The sequence below is a fragment of the Asparagus officinalis genome, chromosome 8, assembly GCF_001876935.1.
Source record: "Asparagus officinalis chromosome 8, Aspof.V1, whole genome shotgun sequence".
Taxonomy (NCBI): domain Eukaryota; kingdom Viridiplantae; phylum Streptophyta; class Magnoliopsida; order Asparagales; family Asparagaceae; genus Asparagus; species Asparagus officinalis.
In genome coordinates, this window is record NC_033801.1 from 23812889 (window position 1) to 23825516 (window position 12628).

General features: G+C 36.3%; 1 protein-coding gene across 2 annotated transcripts in view; it reads left to right on the forward strand.

Annotated features, from left to right (window-relative positions):
• Nucleotides 7–12628, forward strand: part of LOC109822704 (probable serine/threonine protein kinase IRE4) — a 46963-nt gene continuing 34341 nt past the window's right edge. For both annotated transcript variants that reach the window (XM_020388935.1, XM_020388934.1), the window contains exon 1: nt 7–90. The gene's annotated coding sequence lies outside the window, so the exon portion shown is untranslated. The remainder of the gene's footprint in view (nt 91–12628) is intronic.

Consider the following 12628-nt stretch of genomic DNA (forward strand, 5'->3'; position numbering starts at 1 on the left):
CGGAGGACCAGTCGAGCTCCGGCGGCGACGATTCGCCATCGATCGCCGCTCGGTTGGTTTCTAGTGAACAAGCGATCGCGGATCGAAAAGGTTTGTTTTTTTTTTGAGGTTTTGTTATTTTCCCTTGAATTTATCATAGATGTTGAGCCTTTTATGATGTTTTGTCCAACGTGGAATAGAAGACAAAGCTCTTGATGATTTTGTAACGAGTCAGTTAGCTGAAATTTGAAGTTTATACGACAGCAGCTATGTTGAATGCTCTTTTTTTTCTGATTGCATAGGATTTGATGGTTTTATGATTTTGGATTATTTTATAAAGTTCTGAGATATCCAGTTATAACTGTATCAGTTTTCTAAAGAGGAGGAGGCTATCTTCTTGCGTCCAAGACCCCATCTATAGATATTCATCCTCAACCTTATTTTAGGATGCATTCAATCCTACAGTGACTGAATGAGGTGTGACGTATCAGAGATTTCAGTTCCCTGCTTCTAATAGCTGAGATCTCAGTTCCCTACTTCTAATAGCTGGCTTTTAGGGGTGAATTCTCCTAGATCTCTTATAAATGTTATCAGAGATAACCTCATCTTCCTGGTTGCAAGTGAGCAATGTGGGTGCTGATAACATTGCTGTGTTCAGTGGTACAAATCCCGTGCAATGCAGAAGAGGGAATGCCAGGATTTGAAGTGTTTGATCAGGAGTAGACTAGTGCAAAGCTCGGCCATGTGGATGTCTGAACTGCGGAAGGATGGCAATATGTTAGGGTCCATCTAATCCCACATTGACTAAATGAGAAATTTATTATGTTTGGGTTTCCTCCCTCTAACAACTATTTTTTCAGGATGAGTTCCCTTAGGTCTTTTACAACTTAACACTAGTGGAGCCTCTTCTAGTATACATGTTTTCTCCAGTTAATTCAGTTTTGTAGTTAGTAAATTGGTATATGTAAACCATGGCGGGCGGGTGGATGAAGCGGGTTGATGCCAGATAAAATGAACTTTACAAGTACTTTAAATGGAGGCACATATAAGACGTGATAAGAGATGTAGAACAAATAAAGGAGGAAGAAACACTGATATTGTTTTACTTTCTTTTGTAATTCTACCCATTGGAAGATGTGGAAGCATAGTTGGAAAATACAATAAATTTTGGAAGATCTTTTGTAACATATGTGTTTACTTGAGTGCAGATATTGGAGTTCAAAGTACTGTTCACCAAACATTAACACACGTATGTGAAAGGTGTTTCACCCCTCAATTTGACTATATCCACGTACCTAGGACCCTGCTAGGATTTTCCATACTTCACTATAAATATCATTCAAGTTCAACTTTAGACAACCTGATTATATCCACCTACCTAGCACCCCGCTAGGATTTTCCATTCTTCACTATTAATATTATTCACCTTCTCCCTGAAGTTCAAATTGGTACAGATCACCAACCTTCCAATATAGAAAGTTGAACTTACAACCAAGGTTTTAAATGTTGGCCGACATGTCTGACATGTCGGCTGACATGTCGGTTTGAGGGCTTGAGCGACACGACATGGGCGTTTTCAACTCGTTTGTCGGTTTTCAGGGCCAAATCGGAAATATCGGGCCATATCGAGCATATCGACCGATTTTCCAGCCTTAAAAAATCGGCCGATATGGCCCTTTTTTTAGATCTGTTTTTGTTATCAGGTTTGGGTTTAGTGATAAAAACTCAAACCTGTTTGACCCGTTCTCATGTTTCAGGGTTTCTTATGAACCCGATAGAAAAAAAAGAGAAAAATTAGGGCTACAGCGAATTCGTGAACTGATCACGCCTTTCATAAACGACGACGTCCTTCCCCCACCTCTATCTCGGACCCCCGTCGTCCATCTCCCGTTGCGTCCTGAAATCCAAACCCTAACCGAACCCGGGGGTGGCAGGGTATCCCGTCATCAGGATAAAGGGAAGAGGGTGATCGGTGACTCATTCGGAGGACCTCGAGCAAACGAAGAAGAAGAGCCTCGACACTGTCTCCCTGTGACGTCCCGTCGCCGACACTACCTCCGTGCGACGTCAGAATCCACCCATTGCCGGCGATGCCTCTAGATCAATTTATAAAGTATGCTTATATTGAATTTAGGAATGCTTAGATTATATTTAGGACATGATATTATACATATGCGCACAACCCGATATGATAATCCGATATTTAGTCCATGTCCTCCGATATATCCCCGATTTCCGCTATCCGACATGGATTTCAGTCGTCCGACATGAACCCTACATCCGACATTTAAAACCTTGCTTACAACCGTAGTTTCACTTAATGGCAGAGGTAGAGAGCCTGAGGGTGGCCATGACCCCCCATCCCCCACCCCCCAATTTTTGGGAAAACATTGACTATATTACTAATTTGCTAAAGAATATGGTTAAAGTGTGGTTCTGATGTCCGCTTCACGACATGGTTAAGTACAATTGACTAAAGAAACTTATATGAATCTAGCCACTATCACCAGATTAATAGTGAATGTCATTGTATCTCCAATTACAGTAAATGCAATTGAATTTGGGCTACTCATTATTACTACCAATGCCATTGGGCTTCACAATTATCATACTAAGTTCCTATAGTTTTATTCATCAATGAAAAAAAGTTCTCATGCTTTAATTTAGAAACCAGTAACATCCTTTTTAAATGGAAATAACATCCTTTTTTCTTTTAAACAAATTCTAAAATTCTCAATGATTTATGGTTACGTAATTATGTTTGTTAAGAAATCTAAGAATATTTGAAATATATACTTTCTGCTAACCAAAGAAGAAGAGTTGATTTTAGAAAGTTATTTTTGAGTTCCAAAAGAAGATAATTTTTGTTATAAAGGATTTGGGTTGTTAGGCATTCATATTTGGATGGAGATTTGTTATTTGGAAAGATTTTGAAACTGACTTAGGTGACAAAAATCTGGGACAACAACAACAAAGTCATAATTCTAGAAAATTTAAGGTCGGCTTCATAAATCCTATTCTTCCATTATGTTCTACTTGTGTCATCTCTTTTGCTAAGTTTAATTAATATTTTATTCTTCTTAATTACTTCTAACTAAGTCTTACACCCATTAACTATTTTATTAATTTCCTGACTGATCCATTAAGAGGTCTCCATTGTACATGATTAAACCATCTCCACTAATTTTGTCTTGTTTTGTATATCCTCTAGAGGAGCAACCTCTAATCTAAGAAAGCATTTGTTTTTATTCTATATTTTAGCTTTTATCCACAATTCATAATATCTAAATTTTTATAACGCTCATTCTTTGCACATGGATGTAATTACCAAATATTTTGATCCATAAACATTGTTAGTCTTATAATCGTCCTACATAAATTTTCCTTTAATCTCATTGACAAAATTGGAAGGATTCCTAAGATTTAGATAGTTATCTCTTTTGAAACATTATAATAAAAACTAGATTTCTCATAACTAAGATTTAAATTTTTAAATAAGGTAATTATTTGAAATAAATTTTAATTGTATATGTTCTAGCATATTTTAAAACTTCTATTCCAAGATCTTCCATATATGAAAATTTATTATCAATTATCAATTTTGTTGCTTTTTAGTTGATGTATTGTTTGAAGGTTGTACCCCCTCCCCCCCACCACCACACACACACACACAAACAAAAAATCCTAGCTTCGCCACTGAATTCATTTAAGAATTTAAGTGAGCAATAAATACAGCTCTTTCTTTACAACAAAAAGAGGGAGCAATTTAAGTTTGTTCTCTTATTAGTAACGAGAACACAGATTAAGTACGTAGACACTACTAAAATGTAAGAAATCTTTGAGGAACTAATAGCTTACTAAATACCAAAAAGCAAAAAAAAAAAAGCAGTGACACTATTACAACAAGCTTTAAGATTCCATTAAATGTTTATAAAGAGCTCTACAAGAATCTCACCCTTGAAAGAAAAATCACGCCCTATTTTTTAGTTTGGTTATGAACAATTATTGGAAAAAGATCAAATGAAGATTTATGATTTCTAGAGAAAGAAAAGGGTGAGAAAAGGTATTGGCTGAACTATGTTAAAGGCTCGTATGAGAATTGAATTCTCAAATGATAAGGTATAGATGTAACATGAGAACTTTCTCTACATATCATATCCACTTATCCACATGATAATGTATAGATATAACATGAGAACCATAAACACCATCATCATTTTTACAATTTATCTAGACTCCACACACTTAGTATAGACAACAAGGCTCTTTGGTATCAAATAAATAGGAAAACAAGTAGCCAAATAGATATACTCATAGTAAAATGCACACTCGATTAGTGTATTCATAATTGATTGGCAAAATGGTTAAACATAAAGAAACAAAAAACATGACATGACAATTCAGATAAATGTCAACAACATAGCATCACATCTTATTAAGTGCTTATTAAGTTTGTTCTCGTATGGAATGCAATGACATTCAACTAGTCATTTATAGGTCTCCTTATCATGTGCTGACATTCAACTAGTCATTTATAGGTCTCCTTATCATGTGCTGACATTCAACTAGTCATTTATAGGTCTCCTTATCATGTGCCCACCCTACCGATGAATCTTGCATTTATTTTTTTTCCATTTACCCTATTGCTGTACCTTATTTTTTATTATTAATTGTATACAACATGTTATACACTAGATTCCATAATTTCAAATACACAAAGAGCGTTCATCGTCACTATTATGGACCCAACATCGACTATAACTACTATTGCGCCCCCATACCTAGGATTTAGTAGACAGTGAATGTTATACCAAAGCCTCATGTATAGTTCCGATGTTGGGGAGTGCATCAATATTGTAAAAGGTGGGTAAAGCCCTCAGAAAAGTTGAAACAACACCTTGTCGCTACGCTAAGGCTAGATATGTGCCTATTAAGTGGGTTGGCCACTTTCGTCTCGCAAAAGTGAGCCTTAAAGAGATGAAAGCGGCACAAGGTGGCTAATGACCAAAGCAACCCAAGTGCTAATGTTAAGCGGTTGAACAACTTTTTGTGGTTTTTTTCCATGTTTACATGTTTTTCGCTTTTTTCCCCTTTGATAATTTATATTAATTCATTAACTTGTTTATTTGATGTGCATATCAAACTACATGTTATTTTATCCCATTACAATGTATATATTATTTAACAATATTGCATAATTTAATTAAGTATCATTACATGTCTATTTCATGCTTAGGATCTCTATAGATACTCACATGTGAATTTGAAGAACTTTCTTCCTCCATTTTTTTTGCTTATTTTACAATTTTCAGAAATGTTCCTATTTTTCTTATTTGTTTGAGAACTTTTGTCCTTAATTAATATTTGAAAAAAGATAAAAAAATAGACTAACGTTGTGTTTGGTTTGAAAGAAAATGGAAGAAAGGAAAAGAATTCTACTATTTGGATCAAAATAAAAGCAAAAAGAAAATGAAAATAAGAGAAAATAGAGAAGAAAGAGGCCCTAAATTTTCGCTTTGCTTTTCACCGCTGCAGGGTGGCGAAAATGAAAGGAAAAATATCAGTGGAGAATATGAGATGGGATCAGCTCACACTTGATCATAAGAATGATTCTTGTGCTCCCCTTTACTACACGTGGGGCCCATCAAGATAATTATAATTAATAAAGATGATTGTTGCGATGTAGGTTTCACAACTCTGTTGCTTCCTTATTCTATGTGGAGCCCACAAGAACTTGCTAGTATAGATGTAGGTTTATGCATAAAATGATCACAAAGGTATAATAATTAGCTACAGAATATCATATATAAAGGGACGAATTTTTTACATCTGTCGTAATTTTGATAATTGTACCGATTATATATTTATACTATTTTTTAGCTATTTGTATTCATTTTATATAATGTTTGAAGCATTTTAAATACAGAACAAAATATATAATATTTTGCTTTTCTCCTTACATGATTTTTTGTAGGAAGATCTATATAAGTTTTTTTTTTCACACAACTGATTCTATATTATTTTTGTGGAGCTACCAAAAAGAGAGATTAATTGATCACCATTTTCCTTCAAATTCCTTTTACAAATTTCTTTCTGACCAAACGCCAAAATTATTCATATTTCTTTGCTTTTATTTTCCCCTTTCTCTTTCCTTTCCTTTTCTCTCCCTTTTCTTCAAATTAAACACAACCTAAGTGACTAAAATTTTCCATGAAAAAATAGCATTACTTGCATTTCCTATAATTTCCCACAATTGAATATCTCTTGTTTCTTTTAAAATTATTTAAAGAGAATAAAATATATTTCCAAGTATTTCTTGTGCTTGGAAAGGAGGGATAATCTAGAAACTATAATTCAGTACAACTTAATGTTCTTGAAAATCTTTACAATATTAAAAATTAAGCTACTAATTGCTAATGCAAAATTTGTAAGCAGTCATGGAAATATTTGGAATACTTATTGTGATTGGCTGAATTTCGGAAATTAAATGAAACTTTTAACTAATTTGTGGTCGACAAAATATCTTCATTGGTCGAGGGGTCAGTTTGTGAAAGAACATAAGGAGGGCAATCTGTTAGAAAAAAAAATTAATTTATTGCAAGCATTGTTGGTGCAATTTGGTGGAAGCTTCTTGGTGAACTAGATCTCTGATCCTTTAGTCTTTAATTTTAGGAAAATATCAAAAACCCTATTTCCTTCGATTTCCAGATGTAGAGCTGTAAGAGTGAAATATTGCTATCTGTTAATAGAGGTGGTTAAAGTTTGGAGAGAAAAGAGATTATTGGAAAGTTATCTCCTCACTCTATACTTTATTTATAGAGATGGATTAGTTACAAGTTAGTCTCACAAGCAATGTGGGACTAAACTAATACTCTCTTCTTTTAACAATACTCTCCCTCAAGCTGGAGCATATATATCATGCATGCCCAGCTTGTCACAAATAAAGTCAACTCATGTTTGACCAAGTGGTTTTGTAAGAATACATGCCAACTGATCTACTGTTGATACATGTTTTATCGTGATGATTTTATCCTCGAGCTTCTTGCGAACTACATGACAGTCGACTTCAATGTGCTTGGTTCTTTCATGAAACACGTGATTTTCAGCAATGTGAATTGCTGCTTTATTGTCGCCATATAGATTCTAAGATTTATGAGACATTCTGGAGGGAGACCAATTTCTGTTAATAGGTCTCTGATCCAAACCATCTCTAGTGTCACATTTATCATAGCTCTGTATTCTGATTCAGTACTGGACCGAGATACAACACTTCTTACTTTTTCATAACACTAGATTTCCTCCGAAAAAGACACAATATCCAGTAGTTGATCTTCTATCAAAAGGACATTCAGTCCAATCTGTATTAGAGAAGCCTACAACTCTAATGTGTCCTTGATATGAGTAGAGAATTCCTTGTCCTGAAGCCTTCTTCAAGTACCTCAAAATTCTCATTACTGCATCCAATTGAGTAGTTTTTAGTACGGACAAGAATTGACTCACAACATTAATTGCGAATAATATAATGTCAGGTCTGGTCACCGTCAGATAATTTAGTTTTTTCATCAATCTTTTATACTGTCCAATATCTTCAAGGAGTTCCCCCTGATCTGGTAGTAGTTTTGAGTTCACATCCATTAGAGAATCACTGCTTCTACATCCTAACATCCCAGTTTTTGAAAGCATATCCAGGACGTACTTTCTTTGTGATAGAAGAATATCCTTCGTTGACTTTGCGACTTCAATACCTAGGAAGTATTTTAGGGAACCAAGATATTTGATTTGGAAATGTGTTTGTAAATGCTTTTTCATGTTGTCAATATCAGAAGTATCATCTCCTATAATTACAATGTCATCCACATAGACAACAAGCAGAATTCGTTTTCCGTTCTGAAATCGCCAGAAGACAGAGTGACCTTTCTGTGCACGATAGAGCCCAAATTCCTGAATACCCGATGCAAAACGTCCAAATCAGGCTCTCAGAGATTGCTTCAGGCCATAAAGTGATTTCTTCAGCCTACACACTTTCGTATTCTCCCACTGAGCAACAAAACCTGGTGGTTGCTCCATGTAAACCTCCTCATCTAGAATACCATTAAGAAATGTATTCTTGATGTCCAACTAATAAAGTGGCTAGTGATTTGTCGCTGCTAATGAGATAAAAATCCAAACAGATGTCATTTGCCACTGGAGAGAAGGTATCTAAGTAATCTAAGTTATACACCTGTGAATAACCTTTAACAACCAGTCGGGCTTTCAGGCATGCCAAAGTTCCATCAGGATTCAATTTGATAATGTACACCTATTTGCAGCCGACGGGCTGCTTTCCTGGTGGAAGTGGGACCAAATCCTAAGTTTCATTCTGTCGCTTGGCTCTCATTTTGTCCTGCATCGCTTGGTTCCAACCTAGAATAGACAGGGCTTTTGACATATTTTTGGAAACCAAATATGAGTCGAGGGAAGTAACAAAAGATCGAAAGGTGAAGGAGAGGCGATCATAAGAGACAAAGTTAGAAATATGATGTTGAGTACAAGTTTGTGTTCCTTTTCGAAGTGCAATAAGAAGGTCTTCCGCAGAAGGGTGTAAATTTGCACTTACTGATTCTGGTTCTTCTGGCGGAGGACGTGGTGTTGAGGTCGACGTTGGCTTAGGAGCAGGAGCAGAGCGACGATGATAAATTTGAATTGGGTTGTTAAACCGAGCGGAATCTTTACAGTAGCGCAAATAGTATTATCAGTGGATGAACCACCACTGTTAACCAATGACTCTTGTAGGATTAAATAGTCATACTCATCCGATGATAATGGAGTTGGAGAACTAGAATAATCAGGTTTGTCTTCAAAGAATGCTACATAAGCAGATAACATAAGATAATTGAGTGATGGACAGAAACACTTTTAACTTCTATGTTTTCGAGAGTAGCCAAGAAAAATGCCTTTAATAGGCCGAGAGTCAAATTTTTGTTTGTTTAGACTGTGATTATGGATAAAGCACGGAGAACCAAAAATCTTTAGAGGAAGCGAAAAGAGATCATCGTTGGGGTATAGAACTTTAAAAGGAAATTTATCTTGCAGAACTGAAGTGGACATTCGATTAATCAAGTAACATACTGTTAGGATAGGTTCCCCCTAAAACTCTTTAGGAACGTGACGATGAAATAGCAAGGTTCGAGCAATATCAAGGAGATGTCTATTCTTTCATTCAGCAACTTCATTTTGTTGAGGAGTGTAAACACAAAAAGACTGATGGAAAATTCCATGTTTAAAAAAACTAGTGCAGTTGTCATCCAAATATTCCTTTGCATTATCAGATCGAAATTTTTTATCAAAATCTTGAATTGATTGACTATTTCAGAATAAAAGAGTTTAAATGTAGAAAAGACTTCAGACCTAGACTTGATAGGATTTGGGATAAACTTCCTAGGATGAATCCTAGATTGATAAATTTTGGAAAAGATCAGTGCGGGAAAAGAAGAATTTTATATCCTATTTCCCGGTCTTCTTTTAGTGTGAAGGCAAACCCGAAAACAAGGAAGGAAGAATTTTATATTCTATTCCTCGATTCTGGAAAGGAGACTCGAGGTGGGATCTCCACCCCCAGAATCCGGAAAGGTGAAACTGAGAGTGGGACCACCACTGTTAACCAATGACTCTTGTAGGATTAAATAGTCATACTCATCCGATGATAATGGAGTTGGAGAACTAGAATAATCAGGTTTGTCTTCAAAGAATGCTACATAAGCAGATAACATAAGATAATTGAGTGATGGACAGAAACACTTTTAACTTCTATGTTTTCGAGAGTAGCCAAGAAAAATGCCTTTAATAGGCCGAGAGTCAAATTTTTGTTTGTTTAGACTGTGATTATGGATAAAGCACGGAGAACCAAAAATCTTTAGAGGAAGCGAAAAGAGATCATCGTTGGGGTATAGAACTTTAAAAGGAAATTTATCTTGCAGAACTGAAGTGGACATTCGATTAATCAAGTAACATACTGTTAGGATAGGTTCCCCCTAAAACTCTTTAGGAACGTGACGATGAAATAGCAAGGTTCGAGCAATATCAAGGAGATGTCTATTCTTTCATTCAGCAACTTCATTTTGTTGAGGAGTGTAAACACAAAAAGACTGATGGAAAATTCCATGTTTAAAAAAACTAGTGCAGTTGTCATCCAAATATTCCTTTGCATTATCAGATCGAAATTTTTTATCAAAATCTTGAATTGATTGACTATTTCAGAATAAAAGAGTTTAAATGTAGAAAAGACTTCAGACCTAGACTTGAGAAGATAAATCTAAGTAATACGAGAGTGATCATCCACAAAACTGACAAAGTATCGGAATCCTAATTTAGAAGTTATTGGGCATTGGCCCCAGATATCAGAATGACCAAGATCAAATGGCTTTGCAACTCTCTTATTGACTCGATTAGGATAAGATACACGATGGTGTTTCCAAGTTAACACGACTCACACTCTAAAGAGGAAAGAGATTTAACTGGGGATTTAGAAGTTTGAGAACAGAGAGGGATGCCCTAGCTGACAATGGTATTGTAGAGCTGATGAGTTTTCAATACATGCTAAATGTTTGGCGCCTAAGTCCAGTTTATAATGATCGTTCTGCTCATGCCCTGTCCCAATCGTTTTTCTCGTGATCAGATCCTGAAAGACAATGTGTGGGGAAGAATATCACAATACAGTTTAGTAATTTAGTAATCTTACTAACAGATAAAAGGTTATAGGGAAAACTAGGAAGATAGAATCCAGAGGAAAGGGGGAGGGTAAGTGTAGGATTGGCGTTGCCGACACTCTGAACAGGTGTACGTGAACCATCAGCTTATATAACTGTATTAGATGTAGGCGAAAAAAAGGACATGATACCTTAATTTTCAGTTATATGATCAGTGGCACCTGTATCTATAATCCAAGTATGAGACGAAGACGATGTAAGTAAATATAAAGAGGTACATGCACTTTTGACAGTAGTGGATAAAGAGGAGGATGATGGTTGTGAACTTTGGTACTGCTGGAATAATTAAAATTGCTGAAATTGATGCTGCAGCTTCGCATCCTGAAAGATTGGCTGTAGTTGACTTTCACTATCAGATGAGGTGAAGTTATCCTGAGCGGCCATGTAAGCACCCTTGGCCTTTTTTTTCCCAATTCAGAACAATTATATTTGAGATGTCTTGATTGGTGACAGTAGTTACAAGTCTTTACTGAGTCATCGTCATTAGTATGTTTGCCTTAAGATGAACCTCCACAGCCACCTCGTTAACCACCTCGACCCCCAGAACCACCAGTGTGGTAACCTCCTCTCCCTTCAAAATTGTCTTTACCTCTTCCAGGACCACCAATATGACCCCCTCGTCTATAAGACTGTCAACTCTAAGTGGCAAGCGCAGAGCGATCCGCAGTGAATGTAAGTGGTTGTGCAGGAACAACATTCTTTAAAAAGTGATAAGTCTCAGTCAGAGAACCAATGGCGGAACTCCTTATGATTTATGGTCGAGCAGAGGAGTAAATGGAATCTAGGGTATCCAAGTAGGTGAGTACCATAAATTTGTTTCATTGGTTTTGTATCTGTTTTACATTCCCAGTAATAGGAAAAATCTGACGAAGTTACTCAGCCAGATGATTGAACTCATCATAATGATCATCCATGGGTTTACCATCATATTTCTTACGAAACAGCTCTTGAATAACTTCATATGCTCGAGTAATATTACTGCTACCCCCATAGAAATCTTATAAGAAACACCAAAGTTTCTTCAATGTCATACAATGAAGGACTAAATCCTAAAATTTAGGCTCTATAGTATTAAGAATCTAATGTAAGAGGACACTATCATCTAATGTCTAAGACTCCGATGTCGGAGTAGGAGGGTCTGTCAACAAATGACCAGTTTTGCCTCGGCCTGTCACGTAGATTTTAATAATACGCTTTCATTTGAAATAGTTAATTCTATCAAGTTTGCGGTCAGTGATTTTACCAGAAAATATCTTTGAAACTTTCGTCTGGATCGTTAACTCGAAATTCTTGAGTTCCTCAGATCCGACCATCATGAAACAGACTAGTAGAGATCAAAACGATACCCTCCACAAGTTGAACAAATCCAAGAACCCGAATGTGAACAATGCAAGAACCCGAAGGTTATCATACAAGAACCCGAATGTTAAAATACAAGAGTCCGAATGTTAATATGAAACCCGAAGGTTAAAATTCATGAACACGAATTTTTTTTGGAGAATAATTCACAGATCTAAGTCAGATCCGAAAACAAAGGGACATAGCAGCGGCAATCATCGATGACGGACGGGAGTTGTCGAGGAAGATCGGATCGATGAAGTAGATCTAGATCTGGAGTTTCCTCCGTGGACCACCGATTCAACAATCCGAGTCGGACGTGAAGGAGGTTTGACGTTGATGTTTCGATTGTGAAAACAAGAATTGAAGTGAATATCTTAGCAAGATAAGATAAACATTCTTCTCAAGATCAAATCCAAGTTTGAACTCGAGGAAACACCGAGCAAGGTAAGATATCCAAGTTTGCAACGAACAAAACAAGTGGCGGCCGTGGCGGACGAAGCAGGCAGCGACAAATTTGATCTTTGGCGGCTAGGGCTTCGAGAGAGGAGAGGCGACGGCTAAGG